Below are 22,772 nucleotides of genomic sequence, written 5' to 3' on the forward strand. Positions count from 1 at the left end.
GTCAGATGGCATGTGCGGTACCGCCTTGCGGGGCAAACACACGTAATGCAGCTTTGGAAAAACGTTTTATTTTGTTGGAAAAATGGATGTATGGAATGATGGATTATTATTGACTAAACAGGATTTAATCGCGTAAAATTAAGTTTTAAATTTACCTCCGATTTTTCAAGAATGGCGTTGTCCCCGTGGTCTCGGAGAAGACTGGTTAAATTTAACATCATCATCTTCTATATCGCCGCGAGAGTTTTTCAAACTACCCGCACTTGGTCTCGTTTATCAACTTGAACGTTTTGCGCACTAGGGATGTCACCGGGTCCACAATGCACTCAAGACGTTCAGTTTTTCAACCTGCAATATTCGTTTTCGCTTATATTTACTAATGACTGGCGGCCCGATTCGAAGAATGAAATACGATAACGATAAGTTCTGTTTTAGAAAAAAATTCATTTATATATCCGAATAGCCTCCTTCAGACGGTGGCAGAGCGCCTAGACGGCCCTTTCCAGCTTCATTGGGATAAGCTGCACAGGGCGTCTAACTGATTTATTAGTTTTTATCAATTGTATGTTATTCGTTTTAATTTTTAATTTTATGTGTGCAAGTAATTAAGTAAGTATTGTAATTTTAATGTATTTTTGTTTTTATTAATTTATATTTTGTCTAGCTAATTTTATCAAAATTGCTATAATATTAATGATTGTGTAAATATCGTTTGTATGTCTTATAATTGACAGAAGCAGCTCGATTCGGGCAACCAATGTCACTTTGACGTTAGAAATATCGTAGATAGATCTTATTGGGATCACAGCGCAATCGAAATTAACGTAATTTTGACATATCGTTTTCTTTTAAAGAACTTTCCAAGATCTTAAACGTGTCTTAATCATTCTTCCAATCGGGCCGTGGGTTTCATGTGGATGAGATCCTAAAACCATCGTCCCGATTGAAATTGCTGTTTTTTATACAGTTCAGTTCAGTTCAAATATACTTTATTCATGTAGGCCTAGGAACAAGCACATAAGTATAGTATGACAGTATTATATATTATTATCTTAAGTTAATTGTCAGATCAGAGCAATTTTTGCATTTGCATACAGTGAAATTTATTGAGGGCGCCACTGAGCTTCAACAGGCTATGAAGCTCAGTGGCGTCCTCAATAAATTTCTTATCGGTCTGCACGTTGTTAGACCTACTGTGCCTTGCCTACTAGAACACACTAGTACTAAGACACTAGACACGAGTCATACAAGTTATACATAACACAATTCTCATTAGCACGGACAGGTGGCATCACTCATGCACTAACGAGACTCCGTTTTAAACATAATTGATTTTCTAAAGTTAATTATGAGCGTTTCTAAGTGTCGGTTACGAAAATCGTATGAGTAATGTAACAATTTAGGTGGTAAGGGCTTTTAAAATATTTATCGAAAATGATAAATTTTGTAACTATAAATGTAAAAAACGTATGATATATTTTCTATAAAACCTCATCCTTTTAGTAAATCAGTTAAATAGTTAATGTAGCTAAAATGATTCGATTGCTACCTCCTTAATCAAATTCAAAGCTATGTATTTTGTTTTTAATGTTTTTTTTGTTCCTGAGTCATGTAGAGAAAACTATAAATGTATAGGTAGTAAAAAAATCCAGTTAAACACACTTAAATGTATAAATAATAAAATTAAAAATGTGAAATGATTCGTCGTAGTTCAATATCCATTAAAGGATTTATAGGTATAACGGATATTAAATAGATAAGAAAATTGAGAAAAATTATAGAAGGTAAAAGAGGTAAAGGATGACGATCAACATGGAGTAAAAATATTAGGTATTGGACCGGTACCAAGAACACCGCCACCCTTTCTAGAATGGCAAAGATGAGAGAAAACTTTCGCATGATGATCGCCGACATCCGATAGGATATGGCACTGGCACCATTAAAAGAAGAAATAGATAATCACTGATTACCATGCCACGAATTTTTTTTTACCACGTCGGTGGCAAACAAGCATACGGCCTGATGGTAAGCAGCCACCGTAGCCTATGGATGCCTGCAACACCAGAGGTGTTACATGCGCGTTGCCGACCTTTTAAAAACCTGTACACTCCTTTTTTGAAAAACCCCATACTGTATACCCTCGGGAAAACCTCGGCAGGGAGCTCATTCCACAGCCGGAGCGTCCGCGGGAGGAAATTCCTCTTAAACCTTAATATTCTGTTGTTGCTGTTTCGTGTCTATTTCAAAATGGTTAAATAACATTTTTTTGCATATTGTGACTAATAAATTACATACGACGTAAATAATATGTTTAAAATTACAAAATTGCCTACCCAATTTAAATACAGTTTAAATGTAAATCAGTACTTATTAACTGTAAAGTTTCTCGCGTGCAGAAGTGAAACACGTGACATAAACATGTCAGAAACTTGCGAACCAAACGTGTGTGGTCGCCGTATCTGTACACCCGATAGCATAAAAACTGGTCACTTTGTGTGGAGCTTCGTTTGAAAATTACCAGTTTTAATTGGTCTTGAATGTACGCGCAGCATGCATGAGTTATCGTGATTTAGTAGGTGAGTTTTAAAATAAATGCCCAACTTTTTTGTCGGAAATGTGTTTTTATTTGTATGTTGAATAGATAAAGTTTGTTCGGAGTGGGTGTGTAATATGTTATATATTGTATTATATGGTATGATGCATATATATGGTATTTATAATATGGGCCTTGTTGCTTACTTTAAGTTTTAAAAACGTTTTATTACAGCGTCCTCTGCTTTCGTGTCAGGTGCCTAAGCCCTCGGCCACCCAGGCCACAGTGGCAATAGGATGAACTTAATCCAAGCATATGCAATGTATTGGGTGGAGAAAACGAGGGGGGGAGAGGCCTTTGCCCAACAGTGGGACACCATAGTAGGCTAACAAAAAAAAATGCAATTTTTATTGAGGGCTTGTGGACGCTGATTCGACTCCAGCCCTGGGCACTGGAGGCCTTGGTCACTTTTTAGAGTTTCGCAGTAACCTAGAAACCCTTATAGTTTCGCCATATCCGTCTGTCCGTCCGTCCGCCCGCGGCTTTGCTCCGTGATTGTTAGTGCTAGAACAGACAAAACCGTAAAATAAAAAATAAAAAATACGGCCCAGACCTCCCATACAAAACGATCTTTTTTGCTTTTTTTTTGTTTGGCCCAATAATGTGGAGTATCGTTGGATAGGTCTTTTAAAACAAATAAGGGTCTCTAAAAACCATATTTTGATAAAGTTCATATTTTAGGAAATAGTCGTTCCGAATGAAAAATAAAATGTGTCTCCCCTCTAAGTTTTGAACCATGGGTCCAAAAATATGAAAAAAAAGTGAAACAAAAGCTTAGTAAATACTTTCATTGAAAACTATAGCGACAATGACTGGTCTAGCCGTTTTTGAGTTATTGCAAAAAGCTTCTTTTCTTAGTAAAAAGACGTACAAAGCACTGCAAAGTTACTCCCTTATGCTTGTAATGTACATTATTAACATGATACTACTAATTAATAGCCCTCTTTTGGCCTGTTCTGACAGCATGGCAACTACGAAACCCTACACTGAACATGGCCCGACATGCTCTGAGCAGATTTTTTTATATATGACATTTCTTTTGGTTTATAATTTATATAGTAGTCTTTCTAATTCATATAAATAAACCAGGCTTAAGTGGGTACAAACAATGGGACAATTACATTTCTTGGCTTTGAAAATAACTTAGTTATGATACTTAGTTTACCGTTTTTAGGGTTCCGTAGCCAAATGGCAAAAAACGGAACCCTTATAGATTCGTCATGTCCGTCTGTCTGTCCGATTCTGTCACAGCCACTTTTTTCCGAAACTATAAGAGCTGTACTGTTCAAACTTAGTAAGTGGATGTATTCTATGAACCGCATTAAGATTTTCACACAAAAATAGAAAAAAAAACAATAAATTTTGGGGGTTCCCCATACTTAGAACTGAAACTCAAAAAATCTTATTTCATCAAACCCATACGTGTGGGGTATCTATGGATAGGTCTTCAAAAATGATATTGAGGTTTCTAATATCATTTTTTTTCTAAAATGAATAGTTTGCGCGAGAGACACTTCCAAAGTGGTAAAATGTGTGTCCCCCCCCCCCGTAACTTCTAAAATAACAGAATGAAAAATCTAAAAAAAATATATGATATACATTACCATGCAAACTTCCACCGAAAATTGGTTTGAACGAGATCTAGTGAGTAGTTTTTTTAATACGTCATAAAAATTTAAAAAAAAAATTTTCATCAAACATATACGTGTGGGGTATCTATGGATAGGTCTTCAAAAATGATATTTAGGTTCCTAATATCATTTTTTTCTAAACTGAATAATTTGCGCGAGAGACACTTCCAAAGTGGTAAAATGTGTGTTCAAAGTGGTAAAATGTTGAACAAGATCTAGTAAGTAGATTTTTTTTAATACGTCTTAAATTGTACGGAACCCTTCATGCGCCAGTCCGACTCGCACTTGGCCGCTTTTTTCTGTTTCTAACAAAATAGACTATTAAAAAATACGTGGGCGCGTTTGGAGATAAATTGTAATGCCCCTAGGACCCGCAACTGCTATGAGACAAAAATTAAACGTCACGCCCTGAATAAAATATGGTGCGAGAGTTTGGAACACGTGTACAGACGCGTGGCAAGAATATCTATACACTCAGCATGCAAAATTGCAAATATATCTAAACATAAACTTTACTTTCTTTTAAAATATTTGAAAAAATATCGCTACCACTGACCATCCGCTCGCGACCATGACCAGTAAAATCCTCGGGCCTCTACACACCTCACCGACTATTAAATCGATTGAATTTGTTGCATCTATTACTAAGCCGACAATTATCTCAAACCACATGGAATTTATTGTAAGGTCTGAGGAGGTCTTTTATAATTAATTCGGGATTAAAAAGAAATCTCAATTCGCGTTAGATAGCTTCTTGCTTGTATTAATAAATGAATATAATAAAATAATTCAGCCTATATACGTCCCACTGCTGGGCACAGGCCTCCTCTCATGAGCGAGAGGGCTCGGGCTATAGTCCCCACTCTAGCCCAATGCGGATTGGGGACTTCACATACACCTTTGAATTTCTTCGCAGATGTATGCAGGTTTCCTCACGATGTTTTCCTTCACCGAAAAGCTAGTGGTCAATATCAAATGACATTTCGTACATAAGTTCCGAAAAACTCATTGGTACGAGCCAGGATTTGAACCCACGACCTCTGGATTGAAAGTCGGACGTCATATCCACTCGGCTACCACCGCTTAAAAATAAATAAATGAATACAAGCAAAAAAATAAGCTTTTGGAGTTTGGACTGACGAATTAGTTGTAATATTTATCTTTAGTCACCTGTAATAATTTACGGGGTGTATATATAGGTAATACTAAGCATATTTTACTATGGGCCCAACACCGAAATCGCTAAAAAAAAACTCTCCCATAGAAAATGTCAAAGGCAGAAAGCCAAAATGTATGAAACAGCCAATTTTTTTTCGTGATTTCGGTGTTGGCTGCATAGTAAAAGTTGCTCAGTATGACCAGTCACCTGCAATAATTTACGGGGTGTATATATAGATATACACCCCGTAAATTATTGCAGGTGACTAAATAAACACCCTGTATATCACCATAGTCAGCCTTTATTTATAGTCCCACTGCTGGGTACAGTCCATCATATCGGCTACGAGTGTCGGCTATACCAGTCCTCACATTAGATGAATGTGGACTGAGAAATGCAGGCGCAGAAACCACCGCCGTGCTGCACGGCGGAGCGGTGCCATGCCGCTACGGGGGTTTTGCGTCTCAAACACGTTCACGCCTTTGAATTTCTTCACAGGTGTACGCAGTTTTTCTCTAGAGATTTCTTTACGGAAAATCAATTGATAAATAAATCCCAAGAAAATCACAAGCCGTACGTCTTACGAAATGCTAAGGATATTATTATTATTGGGGGTGTTGCGGGCCTTTGAGTGCCACTTCGACCAATCAGTGATCTATTGGACGGCCCTTTAAACTAATGCTCGTGGAATCCAGGAAGTTAAAGATTCTTTGTTCTGTACCTCATAGGGTTACAATACATACCGCCCTAAGTAGGTAGTCTATTTGACATAGTGGTCCACGGGATCGGGGATATGCTCGCTTATTTGAAAAGAGCCCGTTACACATCCTCACTACGCATCCTTGCACCGCTCAGTTACCTCGCACATCTCTAGTGGAAACGTACCCTACACAATTGGTTGGGTTTCCTATTCCATATAGGTATATACGTACTGTCTTTAGTCAACAACGCAACGATTAAATACCTTATCACGTCGTTATCACATAATAAACGACATAGGCCCGGGATTCCAAAGTATAAAATTGGAACTTAAACTTAACCTGCATTTTTAAAAATGTCATCTAAAGTCACAAGCGTAAAGGCGAAAATCCCGTGTTCGGTAGAAGTTGACAGCGACCGAAGCAAACAATGAAATGAAATTAGGCAGAAAATGGCGACGCATACAAACGATGACGGTTTTTGTGGCGGTTAATTAGACCATGCACAGAAAAACGAACAGAGAGCACACCGTAACAAGTGGCAATTTTTAAAGGGGATTCATTTGCTCAAAGGTTAGCTGGAAGAGATGTCTATTAGGGATAAGTTCACCTTTGTACATACTCGTACTTACATCTTGTATTATGTTATGACGTTTTTTTGTGTAAACTTGTTTATGTGCAATAACACTTTATGTCACTACTTACATACATTATTCTAACCCAATCTAACCTTTTGATATTACTCGCATTATTTGTGTGCTCGCCATAAATCTTGGGTTAGACTTAGAACCCCGGTTGACCTATACCGGGTGTGGCCTGTAACCATAACAAAATGCGCAATACATTGTGTCTTAGAATAAACTTTAAAGTATCCTAAAAATAAAAACATAAGTTATTTTTAAAAGTTGCTGAGCTGCTGATGTTGGTCAGTTTGAGAAGTAGCATACTATACAGTTTAATGTATTGCTCTTGTTACAGGCCATGCCTGGTATGGTGTAGGGCAAAAAAAAGTTCTTGAATAAAATGCCAAAAAGGTACTAAAACTTCGGTGAGCATATTTATAATACGAGTACATAATATACACGGACCCTGAAAAGTGCAGGACAGGAGGACCCGGGTGCAGTGGCGTAGCGTGAACTAATCTAGCCGTGGGCGAAACCACATCTGCGAGGCCCTTTTCAATGCGTATTCCCAAGGTAATAAAAAGGTTAGTTTTGCCCTCCCCGCTAAGTGCGAGGCCGTGGGCGAGGGCCCCAATCGCCTACGCCTAGCTACGCAACTGAAAGGATGCTTGCAATATCAATAGGAAGTTTACAATATCACAAATTTTACCGATTAGATATGACTTACACTTAAGTACTAATAATTATAAATTTTCTATATTGCTCTTATAACCATGTAACAATAATAACTTTAAATACACAGACAAGAAAGGAGGTTTTTATAGATTTTCATTTTTTTTAACTAGAATATTTATTTATGTAGTCGTCTCCGCTACAAATGTTTATTTGTTTTTGTTAACGTTCACTCATAGATGTCTCTGTATAGTTTATCATCACAGCTATCGCCATATCAGCCGTTAAATACCTAGATTATATCTTGATAAGTGATCTTAAAACCGTGCACCTTCTGTAATAAACGCTGTGGCAGCAACAATGATCTAAGGCACGTTTGAAATGAATTCGAAGTCATTTTAGACAGCCAGGCCTTTGTCAAGTGTTACATTAATTTTGTAGCGTATACAATATACATACAACGTGTATTTTTGATACGGCCGCATAACCAAAGGGTAGTTAGTTTATAGGATTCAATGAACACACTTTCATAGGTTTTATAAGACTCGGCCAAGTGCGAGACGAACTCGCGCACAAACGTTTCCGTACAAACCTGTAGGTACCTATAGGTATATATTATTATATGATGTAACAAAAATTTTACGGTTTTTGCAATTTTTCCTTTATCTGTGCTATACGACGTTGCTTCGTACCAAATTTCAAGACTCTGAGTTCACGGGAAGTACCCTGTAGGTTTTGATTCCCTTGCCAGTGTCGAAAATTTGCGGCATAAACGGTTATATCTTTTGATTGTGTTGGTTTATAAGTTTGGTTTTTTCACAGCTCCAAGGTACAGTAGACTTAAATATTTCATATAAATTCCAGCGTGATACCTTCACGCGTTCCTGAGAAAAAGGGTCTTGACAGACAGACAGACGGACGGACGGACAACAAAGTGATCCTATAAGGGTTCCGTTTTTTCCTTTCGAGGTACGGAACCCTAAAAAAAGACGACTTTTATTTTTCCATATAAAATAATTCAGCAAGCAATGTATTACTACTTTGTTTTAACTCAAAACGTCTCATTAATGACGATGTACGAAATACATTTCCGCTCGAAAAAAAGACTACACTAAAAAAATCTTTCAGAATTGTTTTATAGCACTAAAACCTACGTCTAGTTTAAGTTTGAGGTTATATAAAGGCGTCACGGTAGACCTCGTCGGAGATGGCGGGACGAACTTGATGCCTTCGACAGAGACTGGTGGGAGACTTCCGAGGATAGTGACACGTGGAAGAATAAGAGGGAGGCCTTTGCCCAGCAGTGGGACAGTATGGGCTCATAATAATAATATATAAAAAATACACACTGTATAAAACCTACGTCTAGTTTGAGTTTGAGGTTATACTCGTATCAAACATACACATTGTATGTAAAAGTTGTGTTCCTGCCGGTGAGGGCGGTGAGTAAGGTTGCCAGAGTTCGACTAGGGTGCGGAGTGTAAGGGTCGGCAACGCGCATGTAGCTCCTCTGGAGTTGCAGGCGTCCATAGGCTGCGGAGACGTAAGCAGTCTCAGGTGGGCCGTATGCTTGTTTGCCACTAACAAAGGTCAATGGTTAGCGTCTTTAACGTTTCGTACAAGTTATATGGCTCGAAATGGAACTTTATATTTACGAATACTCCTGAGATATTCATTTAAATTGTATGGTGTCAGGGACCATTGTAATCTGTATGAAATGCTTATTATAAATAACGTATTACATTTGATCATTATTTTTCTTACTGTATCCGTGTAAATAGCTTTGCAAATATCACATATTTTTGTAGAAGATAAGAATGGATATAATAGGTACCTTATATTTATATTACCTACCAGAGCTCAACGAGGGGTGGGTTAGGGCCGGCAACGCGCATGTAACTCCTCCGGAGTTGCAGGCGTACATAGGCTACGGAGACTGCTTACCATCAGGCGGGCCATATGCTTGTTTGCCACCGACATAGTATAATTTTTTTTATAATAAATCAAGAATAACAAAACAAAATAAGTATTGTGTCGTTTTCTGCCTTTGTGACAGTATCCATAAATCCAAACACAATCTCATAAAGTGGTGAAAATTAGTAATTTCAATAAAAGAACATCCATCACGAAGTTTTTGCGTAGACTTTATGTAAAAGCGCAGCGAACAGTTCTAAATCTAATTCTGTAAGTGATACGTAAATCATATGCTCAGTGGAAAATGCTGTTACATCTAAAATGGGGTGAATCTAGCGGCCGCACTATACGTAATATACAGGCGTATTCTGATTTTTATAACAGTTCACGAGTTAAATGATATCCATAAATGATCCAGATCTAATTCATAACCTGTTATTAAAATCTGCCTTACCTATTAAACCTTGCTGGTAGTGCCATTGAAATTCATAGTGGTTACACCAGTGGTTTGGCAATCCAAGGAAAAAAATATTGGAATACCTGAGATTGCGCAAACTCGGTTTACACGCATTTAGGACCAAATGATGGTATTAAAACGATTTGCAGCTTACTGGAAATTAATTCTTGAAAAAACATTTTGATTGGCTTAAATAATTAAAAAAATAATAAAATATGATAAATAAAGAATTGTATGTACTATAGTATAGGTAACTTTTAAATACGTGTCGTGTGATTTGCTGTACAGTTCTGTGAACTGTCGCGGAAGTGTTCGCGGTAAAAACCGGGGCAGGGGCCGGCCAGCTGCGCCGACATCCGGTCAGCTGACTGATTGTTCTGAAATTGAATCGTGTAGGAAAAAGTGCATTAAACGGCTATTTGTGTCCTAGGGCGAGAAGGCATGAATATGTCTTGCAAATGATGCATGTTTTCTTAAGTCGAAAGGGGACGGCATCTCTCTCTCTCTCTCTCCATACAAACGTAGTCCTCATTTTCCTCACTGGATATTGACATTATGGAGAATATTTTTGCATAATTTGATGTATATTAACCATAGCTTTAGTAGTAGGGGGTATTTGAAGGGGCTTATAACTAGCAAGGAGCGCGCCGCGCGAAAACTGTGACGAAAGATATGGCCGACGAACGGGCTTTAAGTACATATTTTACTTTTTATCTCGATAGGTCTTAAAATATACTTGTATTAAACATTTTGCTCGTCATACCCCTCGGCTATATCACTAGCTATTTATACAACTGAAAATAAATAAAAATACGTGTCTTTTTCTATCGAGCCAACTTTTTGTAGTTTGTCCTTGCTTGCTTGCCTCATATTTCTAATGTCAGCAAGAAATTATTTTCCTCTTTTCATTCGCTTCGACTACTACGAAATTTCCTACCGTATAATACGACTCCTTACCCGTTCTCTTCTGCTTCCTCTCCTGGACTACGGGGACGTAGCGACCGTTGCTTTTGGCCTCAATGAGGAACTCCGTTTGCATAAGATATGTCTTTAGTCTCCGTAAATTTGACTATATTATTTCATTCCGTGATCAGCTTAAGTGGTTACCCTCTCGCCGCCGTAGAAACATGCGTACATTTTAAAATACTATTCATTCCCGCTTCCCCACCCTACCTCTCTGAGCGGTTAAAGTTTCTAGCAGACGACAGTGACCACCGACACAGCTCTAGCACCGATCATTCCCTCTCTATCCCGTTCATAAACACCGATCATATCACAAATCATTCACCGTAAATTCTGTTAAGCTTTGGAACGCGCTACCACCTCCTTTGAGACAGTGTAAATCAATGGCATCGCTAAAATATAAACTAAAAAAACTATGGCTCTCAGACGATGAACCTACTGACAGGTAGGAAAATGTGTGCGGTCATAACATATATTTATATTTATTCATATATGTTTATAAAGATATTTTTTTTATATAGTTTATAGTATGGAATAATATATAATTAATTTAGGTATAGTTTTTAATTACTCTTTTAGGTATAGGTTAACTGGAAGATATCCCTCTTAGTGATAAGTTCGCCTTTGTACTACTTAATTTCAATATTTATTTTTCTACGTTCAAGTTTTTACTTACTTACATGACATTACGATTCAAGGCACGCGTCTTCTTGAATGACACGATCTATATGGTCATGTTTCCGTGTGATTTGATTAAAACGTGTAAAAATCAATATAAAAACTATATATTTGCGTTAGCCCCCTCTTAATTTAAATTTTATAATCTAATATTGATGCTGATTGTAAAGTCGAGTCCTTAAATATGTTTACATTTTTCACCTTATTGCAAAGGATTAAGGTGACGAAATGTATACATATTTATGAACTCGTCTGTAAAAACGCCTAGTCAGATGTATTCATCTGTCTACAAATCTGTGAGTTGTGTCTATTCAGTCCGTTCTAAATCCAGTGAACCAAATCGGCTTGCTGATATGTGCAGAGGTGGAGATATCTGGCCATTCGCTGGACAGGAATAACGCAATACGCAAAACGTTTTGTCTCGACTGTTGTACGCTGTGGTATAGGGTAACCAGTATTGGACACTTTAAGGCCTTTAATCATAAAACTTTTAACTTCTGTTAAATATACCTTTGAGTTGGCCTCCATGTCCACAAATCTGTGAGTTGTATCTATCTATTCAGGCCGTTTTAAACACAGTGAACCAAATCGACTAGCTGATATGTGCATCAGGGGTGGAGATATCTGGCCATTTACAGGAACAACACAATACGCATAACGTTTTGTCTCGTCTGTTGTAGGCTGTAAAGGGTAGCCAGTGTTGGACACCTTAAGACCTTTAAGTGATGAAAAATTCATTGTTAATAATCCAAACTGTTATAAATAGTTTTTGGCAAATTACATTAATAACTAACCGTTAACTAAGCCTAACCAAAAACACTGGAAGGAACTGTTATAAGGACCATCATCCGACTGCACGACAAATGCGAATGCACAGTGAATATGTAAGAACGTAGATTTTGAGTAAAACGCGAATTTATCCTGGATGGTACACATTTCCCAAGATGGCTGCGATTCTTCGAGGTTCCCAAATGTCAAATGTTGTGGGCATGAAAAAGGGGCCTTTAATTTATATACATACCAAATTTCATGACTGTTCCAGAAATTTCGAGGTTGGTCCTAATCCGATTGTGCTATTATGCTAACACATCAGTCACCATACTCTCGCGCAACTACTTATAAACAAAACATTATTATTTTTGTTTATTATTTTTTTGTTCAAACAGATTACACAGTATTACAGTGAGACACTAAGGCACTGTGGAATGCATACAATATAATTACTATCCAAAAACGTAACATAAGCTATAGACACTAATTGTACCATTTTGTGGCATTTTCTCCTTCCTATATTCTGTTTAGTATAATTTTCTCTTGTTTGTTTGTGCTTATGAATAAATTACTTCTTATTAACTCAGCATCTATATGGGGCTACAGTGGGGATAGTGGAAAAGGAGGCTGCATCAGTTGGCCTCGGCTGGGCGGAGCTGGAGCGCCCGCGCTGGACCGTGAAAAATGGAAGTCCCTTCTGAGAGCCCTGTGTCCCTGATGAGGGATAACAGAACGCCATTATCATCATCATCTATATGGGGCTAAGAATCTAACATTCTCAGCTGGAACTGGTAAGGTAGAGGTGATGCGTGCAAAAAGCATTATGAATAGCAAATATCGGGCACATCACTCGAATACCACCGACTGCATCGGATCGAGAGTATCTAAGGGAAATGGCTGTTTATATTTATATCAAATTTCATAGATATAGGATTATTTATAAATTCTAAATATCATATTATCAACTCGTCTTTCGCCTGAGGTAAGTGGACACCTTAAACGATACTTACTAAGTATGTACTTACGAAGTACCACACTGGTTTGGAATTTTTTTCCCTCAAATCCAATTAGGCAGCTGGAAAGATATATATAAGAGTAAAGTAAGTATATATAAGAGTATAGTAAGTATACAGGGCGTCCCAAGACCATGGGACATCAAGGGAAAGTACCTTAAATATCGTAGATAGGATATTTTGCTGAAAGAAGACTTTATTTTACATTAAAAAGTAAGTAATATTGCATTCAAAGAATTTCTAAAAAAAATTGAAAATAGCTTACCTTTTCTGGGAATTAAACCGAATCTTGAAATTTTAATCAAAAATTTTACTCTATTCATTTCTTTGGCGATATCATATTTCTGTTTTTTTTCACATTTGAGTCGGTTCGAATTCCAGACAAAGTAACTTATTTTTTAAAAATCTTTGAATGCAGTATTACTCAGTTTTGGAAATAAAATAAAGTCTCCTTTGAGCAAAACATATATTTAAGGTACTTACCCTTGATGTCCTATAGTCTTGGGACGTCCTGTATACTTACTTTACTCTTTACTTTATTTCCATCTGCCTAATTGGATTGGAGGGAAAGATTTTCCAAACCAGTGTGGTTCTAATAATAACATTTCTGCGAATGTCGGAGAAAAAGTAATTAAGCATCTCGAATCCTGAAATCGAGAAATATCATAAAGCATGACAACAAAACAAATATGTATCAAAGACAATATGTAGGTAAACACGAAGAATAATTAACGATAGCTCGTAATTCAACTGTCCATGATTTTCCAAACTAGACTTTATGTTTGGACCATGATGGTTGAAAGCTGAAGTTAGCAAAATGCACAGCTACGAGTTTTTGAATGGTGTGTTTTCAATAATGAAATTCTTGTTTCTGATGGTGTTATTTGCTCGTACCCATTACTACCGACGTCTGCTTAAGCTTATGTTACAGGCTGGATATAATATACCTACTTACAGATATAGAACCTTTTAAAAAGTAATGGTAATAAACGAACTTATTTAGTTCGAAAACAGTACCCCTAGTGTAAATAAATTCGATTTCGAAACGTGACGTACGCGTATGCGTTTAGTCTCATTTTGTATGTGATTTAGAAAGAGCGCGCCAAGCGGGACGTTTTGGAAACTCAAAATCCTATACAAAATGAGACTTAACGCAAACGCGTTCGTCACGTTATGATGTCGATTAAATTTACACTAGGGGTACAGCTCGTCTGTTCCTGTGCTCGGCCTTTTATATTATTTGGCTATCTCTACATCTTATAAACAAAGTCTCCCGCCGTTTGTTTCTATGTATGTTCGCGATAAACTCAAAAACTACTGAATTGATTTTCATGCGGTTTTCAGCTTTCAATACAGATTCTTTGAGGAAGGTTTAGGTGTATAATTTATTAAGGTTTTGGTGTTACCTGTGCAAAGCCGGGGTGGATCGCTAGTTTAATATTAATTGTAAATATACGGATCGCTAAGTATAATTTGGACATGTCACTCTGAATATATTTGTTTCTAAGCTTAAGACACAATAAATATTTTCTGCCCTCTGGGCGGAAAGCGTCAACTTTGCTCCCGCTGCGCTAAACGAAGTTGCCGCTTTCCGTCTCCGTCGAGCAGTAAAATAGTATGCGCACCACGGGAGGAATCACATGTCATTCCATTTTACACGCGGTACGCCATGTCCTACTTTTCCTCTCATGGGACACAAATAACAATTTTCTACGTCATACAATTTGAAAATATCATTTTATTTGATTAAAGTGACTAAGTAAATTTTAAGAACGTATCCAAGACACCTAGAACTACTTGATAATTACAGCTACAAGTACACTGCAACCACTAGATGACCCACCCATTGCCGGCTCCATTAAAATTATCACAAAAAAATCTAGTTCTAAAATTGTACAAGCGCCTATAATGCGGAGTCTGTTAAAGATAGTCTAAAAATAAAGTACTGTCAGAAGCAAAATATATAAATACCTACGTCCATAAATAACTTTATCGAATATGCTACGCTATGACGCTCACAATTTCTTAGGATGGTCAAGGAAAACAATAAATCACACTACAAAGTGATTCCGCGCCATTAAGGAAATATCCGATAGACGACCATGTATTTATAGTCTGTTTCTGAAGTGACCCAGATAATTTTCGCGATTTCTGGTCAAATTCAACCTTCATATGTTTAGCGTCATAGGTTAGATGATTTTTGTGGGGAAATTGTGAATAGTTATTTGTTTCACCACAAAAATGCCAAAAATGAAGAAAAATATTTTGAATATAATAAAACGTTTATGTTGACGACTGATCAAAGGATTGCGTAGAATTCTAATAGGTAAACAAAGTTTTAATTTTTTTTTTGATAACTTTTTTTAATTAACAAAAACATTTTGTAATTTAGATTGCAATTATATTTAACAAAAACTATTATATTCTTAATTACTCTAAAAAAAACATTACAATGGACTATAAAGTAAATAGAAGTAAAACTAAACAAAAAGAAAGACACAAATACAAAAACTAATCAAACAACCCGTCCCGAGCCCTCCCCGACGCAAAGTTGCCCATCACGCTCGCCGCGTTACCACGCTGAATCGCGATAGATGTTTTAAAATTAGTTGTTGACATGACGGGTACTGACATTTTATTTGACTATAATTTATTTTTATTTGACTATAATATAAATACCTTCATGAACGTATGCACATTATTGCCATATGTGTAAGCTACTTGTCGCGACACTATCTCGGCCAATCGGGAAAATATAGAGTCATGTAACATGAGTCACTTGATTCGATAATATGAGTATGTTACACGGTATATAATGTACATTCCGCTAATATTAAAAACCTTTTATATTTTTATCGCCAACTTGAACCTCATAACATTCAGCAACAAAACAATTACTCATCGAATTCTGAGTAAACAGATATCATTCAATAACATTCGTTCAGTAGAATTCATTCAGTATTTTCCCTCATGTATGTGTGTAACGTGGGAACAACTTCCTGAAACTGTGATAAGCTCTAGGTCAATTTGTGACTAATTTTATACATTCTTGCCGCTACTATAGTAGATTTATAACCAGAGACAATGAAGTATATTTTTATGTCAATTTTAATTTTAATTCTGAGCTGATTCGCTATTAAGCTTGTAAAGGCTCTGTTTATTTTTAATGTCATTATTATTTTTCTCAGACCGTGGGGACCTTATACATCTCCAAACTTAATGTATTAACCGTGGAGACTACACGTCTCTGTAATATTGTATAATATACTTCACTCTGTACATACTAGTTATGTATTCTGTAGCATTAGTTTATGAGACTGCCAGCTTAACAGTCCAGACGCGATTTATTTACTTAGTATAAATTTTATTTTGACTCTTGGAGAGACTTTACACCTACAAATTTTATTAGTATTAGTACTCTGACATTGGGGACCTTTTACATCTCCAGATTTAATGTATTTTTAACCATATCTATTGTATTGTAGTAATTATTCATTTTAAGATTATTATAATGTAATGTTTAATTGTAATTTGTGTTCTCTTTGTATTTTCCTTTTCAATATGTGGTGTACAATGAAGAATATTCATTATTTTATTATTATTATTGTGTTTACCCAGGTATTGGCTGTTGTATTTATAAATGTTGTTATGTATTTTTCATGACACTATAAGATGGTACTATAAATGTTGTATTGACTTGTAAAAGAGCCCTTGAGGCCTAATTGCAATATATTTTTTTTTCTAAAACTGATGGAAAATTGCATTTTACCCACAATAGTGGCAAAGTAACTTGATGCTGATTTTGAGTTGGCTGATAGAATTGACTTATATTATAAGTGATAATTTTGAATTATGAATGAATGAATGTTTCTTTATTCCGGCAATAGACCCATTAGGTACATGATTTTAAAATACAAATACAATAAATTCAAAAAATAAAAAAAGAAACAGTAAAAATAAAATACATCGTAAAAATCAAAGTAGTAATAATTATGAACTAAATAATTATGAATATTTAATAGCATTATTTATTTATTTCATCTTAATTGCATACAAATGGCGGACCTAATGCCTTTAGGCATTCTCTACCAGTCAACCAATGCATTCATTTGGATTTGATTTGTAACGTTTTATTTGTTACATTTTCCTCGCGTTGAAAATTTGGTGTGGTGAAAATTTTATGTTTGACTCGGTAGTTAAGTTTGTTTAACCCTCGTGCCTTGAATCACCCGCAACGCTCAGGATTTCACTTTTCGAACTACTCGCTACGCTTGTGTGTACATTGTGAATTTTGATCCCTTTCGCTTGCTCGGGTAATAATATTAGCTCATGGAGTTATGTCGTGTTAACTTTGCTCCCTTGTATAAAAATTAAATACTCGTAACTACTCGTATTTATCTGCTGCCAAAATGTTGTTTATTGTTTATCGCTTACAAGTATGATAACTACGTAATCCCTGTTTTCGTAATCAAGTGGGGATGTCCACTAAAATACGTGGACGTAACTTTGAAGATTGGCAATCTTTACTATTTACTCATCTCTAAGAATAATTATTGTAAAACTGTCATTTTATTCACAGAAATGCGCGACCTTGCAATTCGACTCACATTCCATAGAGATAGTTTCTCTGAAGCGGTTTTTTTTTATCTACCGATTATTTAGGTTTGTTGTAAGGTTCTAAGAAACATTTTGTCAAAGTTCTGATAATGAGTTCCATGTGTGTTTGAGGAAGCTTTTCAAATCTTGATGGATTCAGATCCAAACCTTCAAACATCATCACACGAAACGCAAACTTTTTGTGATATCATTCTGTAATCATTCGGTATTGTCACGTACCAGTATGAACTTTTTTGACCTATCGATTTTTTGGTAGGCCGAATCCGTCCCGCGAGGCGTTCCAATCCGCCCCGCGGACACCCAACGCGATAGCCCACGGTCCGGCCCGCGGGTGGTTTCCAAACGAATCCCAGGCTCCAGGGGTTCAGCATTCATTGAGAGTGGAACTTATCGCAACACCAGCAACTAGCCAACCCGGCGCGAAAGTCGATGGTGGCCCATGCGAAAGTTTCTGAGGTGCAATATGGTCCTTGGCCTAGATAGATACAGGTAACAAAAAAGTTTTGTAATAAATATATTTTCTTTAAATTATTAATACCAGCTCCAAATTTCTGAACAAAATACAATAAAGAAAAGCTCACAGACGAGATATACCGTTTCGTGAATAGTCCAGCGCCCAAAACGATACGGTCGTTAGGGAAATGCTTTTATAATGGTGTTATTGCCGGAGCAAAAAGAATATTAAAAATACGGTCACCGGTTTTTATGTGAATAATGATGAAATTTCCGTGATACTATTGTTTTTGACATAGCTCAGCGAATAAGCAAACTGAAATGGCAGACCATATATACCGAAGAACCGGCGGTGGGGCAGACTGGTTCTCGAGTGGCAGTGTTGGTCGAAAGTTAATTAGAATTGTCCATTATCCATTACAAATTGAACCGTAAACCGTACCGGACGGTTACAGTTTACGGTTCAATTTGTAATGGTTATTGGTCAATTCTAATTAACATTTGGCCAAGCTGTCGAGTGGAGACCACGGGACGGCACATGCAGTGCTTGGCGCTCTACTTTAACTCTAAAATTGTTCGTCTTTTTCTCCGTAACAAGGAGCTTCAATTAGAGCGCACGTTAGCTGACCGACGTAGACGTAAAAATAAATACGTAGGCATATTAAAATTATTGGTAAGCTTAAGAGTACTTAATAACATCAACACAATATTAAATTACCATCAGTAGATTTATGCCTTTGCAACTTAAGGCAAGAATTGTCCATTAACACGGGTGGGTTTATTAAACAAAAAAAATTAAACAGTTTATTTCAATTTAACAACATTATAATTTCTTAAACTGAGTTAAGTATACGGTTTATGTGATTGCTATTTTTTTTTATTTGATTAAGGCAACAAAGCCGATATGACAAATACCTACCTTATAGACTAACATACACATACATTTAATAAAATTACAACTAAACACTGGCTCCGTTGCATCAGCTGCTCTTGTATCAGATTGTGCCGGTCTTCTGTCTTAATTCTAATCCATTTTTTTTTCATTTTCCTTTTTTTTGTGACTAATTGCTTATTTTCGAATGTGTCGTCATTCGTTTTACGAAACGTTGTTATTTAAGGATCTCCGCATCACTTGATAAAAACTCTACACTCTACTTAATGTCTCCTGCAAGGATTATTATAATAGTCCTCTGTAAACCCTAGTTTTCATTTTTTTTGTGTTATATTTTTGTCTTTGGTCGATGGTCGTAAATAATGACAGAACAAGACGTAGTTGTCACTGTGAAGCTTAAGGATAACTTTGTAAATATCTTTCTCAATATTTCCATCATTCAAATATATTTGCATACCACCGCTTCCTCAAAGTCATAGCAAAGACCGAACACAGTTCTTTCTCTTTCACTCTCACCGTCGCAAGGTTTAGAAGAAAGGGATGGAATTTCTTAATTTGCTGTCTGCACTGCCCTTGTGGGGGTGTCTCGGAAATAATGAGCGGAGGTGAATCTTGATGAATTATGCAAGAATAGTTTTACATACCTGCTCACTGGCTAGAAACAGGAAAAAACATAGTAAGGATTTTCCTCGTGTTGAAATCTAGAAATAAAACGTTCTGATTCATATTTTCCTTTGACTTTCAGTGGAATGACAATGTTGTGTAAGTGATGGAGATATTTTTTCCTGTAATGCGCGTAATTCGCGTTCCAGAGCAAGGACATCTGACGTAACTATGACGATTTCAGGTAAAGGTAGGTATATTGTCGTTTGTCAATAAGGATAAATCACTAGTTCAATCAACGAAATCATAGACTTTATAGCTGTATACATCTCAAAGAATCAATGAAACATTAAATAAACTTTTAGCCCACTAAAAACTTTCATATAAAATGTTGCCAAGACTCCAGATCATATCACCTTATGTAAAACTTCTAATGCTACAAGCCGTATTTTCACAAACTCTACACCTTAGTCGAAATATGTGGCTTGGTTGTTTCGTTATAATACGAACAATTCGTATAGGTAACAAAAAATTAATGAACAGTGAATAAATTTTTAACCTTACGCCCGACCAGAGACATGTCAGTCGCTTCGCTTGACAGACAGATGAAGTGTGCGAAAGGGAAGCCATGACGTATATGAACAAGCCATAAGTGCAAAAGAGGCAGACTACATATGAGAAAACGTAACCAATTTTGAGTTCGAAGGCGGCCGAGGTGGCCAAAATCATATTGCCGTATTTTTTAACGTGAAAAATATAAGCGAATCAAAAAGAAAATTATACATTAAGTAATTAAGTGACGATGGTGTCATGTTGTGTGCCGGGTTGTAGTATTTCAGGGCCAAAAAACCCAGGAAAATACTCATTTCACAGGTAATTATGATATTCCTAGCGAAATTTTCGTAACGATATTTTATCAAATTAACAGCATAAAAAGTATAAAAAACCAATTATAACAGTTCATTATAAGTTTTTCTTCAATTGTGTGTTAATATTTCATCATATTAGTCAATAATTTAGAATATTTTGTGTAAAAACCTAAACTGTTACTTTACGCTAGGGCTTGACAAAATGTTCATATGACTGTATCGATAACTTTTCGGTATATTAGGAGGTATGGAATTAGTTGTTCACAAGACATCATTAAGATATTACCTTTATAACCGACTTAAAATAATAACGATTGTTATAATACCTTTTTTGAACGTGTACATGTTTAGCGATAAATTTAAACTTCACTTTCCAACACAGTACTTACATTTTAACCACTTTTCCACGGCTTTGCCGCCAACAGACAGCGGCAGTTAAGCCCTAGGAGGCTTTGTTCGCTGGAATTATCTTGAGAATGTATAAATTTTTTGTGTTAATAAAAAAAAAAAAAACACAAGGAAACACAAGACAGCGTATACTTGTACACAGCGTATACACATCCAACCCAAGTTGTCAGCAGGAAAAGGCGCGAAATTCAAATTTTCTTTGGTAAGTCAACTCTTTGCGAACACATTTTCAAACAACTTCAACTTTATCATTTTCAACTTTTTCAAACACATTTGAAAAAGTAGTCGATAAAGCACTTAAACATCGATAGATTATTAATATGTTGTAACATGACATCACTATTTTTGTTCGCACATAGACAATTTACGCACACACTTGCATTTCATTTTTGGTCACACTTTCCAAGTTTGACAGTCGTTCTATACTATCCTATTTCTATGCGCCCGACGGTAGCGAAACGGCCAAGCCACATATTTCGATTAAGATGTCTGTGTTTCACGAAAGTTGTGGTACCAATATCACCATTATAACCTTAAGGAGAAGGATGAGTATATTTCTTATTTACCTACTGACAAAATCGCTTTATCAGACTCTATTACCTACAGGAAAAACAACAAATCACCCTAAACATGACAGCAACACTTAGCAATCGCCAAAAACAACACGCCATCTTTCACCAACTTTTTAAACAATCGCTCCATTTCACCTTCCGTTGTTTAGTTGCGAGACAGTTGTTTACGCTGCGCTGATCGATGCGTGCAGAGAAACGTGCAGACAAACAAAATGATCGATTGTTATTAATTGAGGTTATGATGTTATTGTCTTATATTCACCTTTTATTAAGATTTTGATAATACATTGAGGTTAGGTTCCAACATAAAATAAATAATAAAACAAATGCATCTGGGTTACAATTGTTCATAACGAATACTTATTTCAAATCGATATACTCGTATTTAGCGATGTGACAGACGGACAAACGGACAGTCGCAGCAAAAGGGTTAATTTTTATCTCTTTGGAACGGAACCCAAAAATAGAAAATAATGCAAAGTTTACAAAGAATGACGACCGTCCTGGCCTAGTGGGTAGTGACCCTGCCTATGAAGCCGATGGTCGCGGGTTCAAATCCTGGTAAGGGCATTTATTATTAATTAATTAATATTGTCCTTTTCTGCCTGAAACACAGGAACTTCTAGTTCAGGCATTTGTAATTTTTTCCTTATCCTTAATTCTTAGTCTTCAAGATCCACCACTGTGGAATACTTTTTCAACAAATTATTTGTATTTTGTATTTAAAAAAAAATAATGAAAAATGATTTATTTAGGTATCAAAATTGCAGCTTATTACACAGTAGAAAAGTATTACATTTTTAGACGCATTCTATTGTTGGAAAGCCTAGGAATAGTGTCCTGAGCCCTAAACTAGGTAAACCTGTCTTATAGGGATCAGGGAAAAAAAAAAATATTTATGTTTTTAAGACATTAACAAAAATGATAAAATTTACTTGAACCTTATTGCGAGACTAAATAGTGAAACTAAGTGCTCTAATATTGCGCTTTTAACTTACAAGAGTTTTAACTTACACCAATTTTAATATTTGCGTAAAAAGTTTTTGTTTACTGCGTTGGTGGCAACCAAGCGCGCAGTCTGCCTGATGCTAAGCGGCCACCGCAGCCCATGGAGAACTCTAATATACTCTAAATATAAATGGTAATAATATTATCGCATACCTAATAATTAAATATGACTGATATG

At 36.2% G+C, this 22,772-nt stretch overlaps 1 protein-coding gene and 1 long non-coding RNA gene across 2 annotated transcripts in view; both read left to right on the top strand.

Annotated features, from left to right (window-relative positions):
• Positions 1 to 22,772, top strand: part of LOC133529575 (ubiquitin-like domain-containing CTD phosphatase 1) — a 275,695-nt gene that overhangs the window by 84,508 nt on the left and 168,415 nt on the right. The window lies entirely within an intron of this gene.
• LOC133529665 (uncharacterized) lies at positions 20,312 to 22,297 on the top strand. The gene is made up of 2 exons (XR_009801185.1): positions 20,312 to 20,610; positions 21,126 to 22,297. It is a non-coding gene; the product is annotated as an uncharacterized LOC133529665 (long non-coding RNA).

Source organism: Cydia pomonella, chromosome 21, assembly GCF_033807575.1.
Source record: "Cydia pomonella isolate Wapato2018A chromosome 21, ilCydPomo1, whole genome shotgun sequence".
Classification (NCBI taxonomy): Eukaryota; Metazoa; Arthropoda; class Insecta; order Lepidoptera; family Tortricidae; genus Cydia; species Cydia pomonella.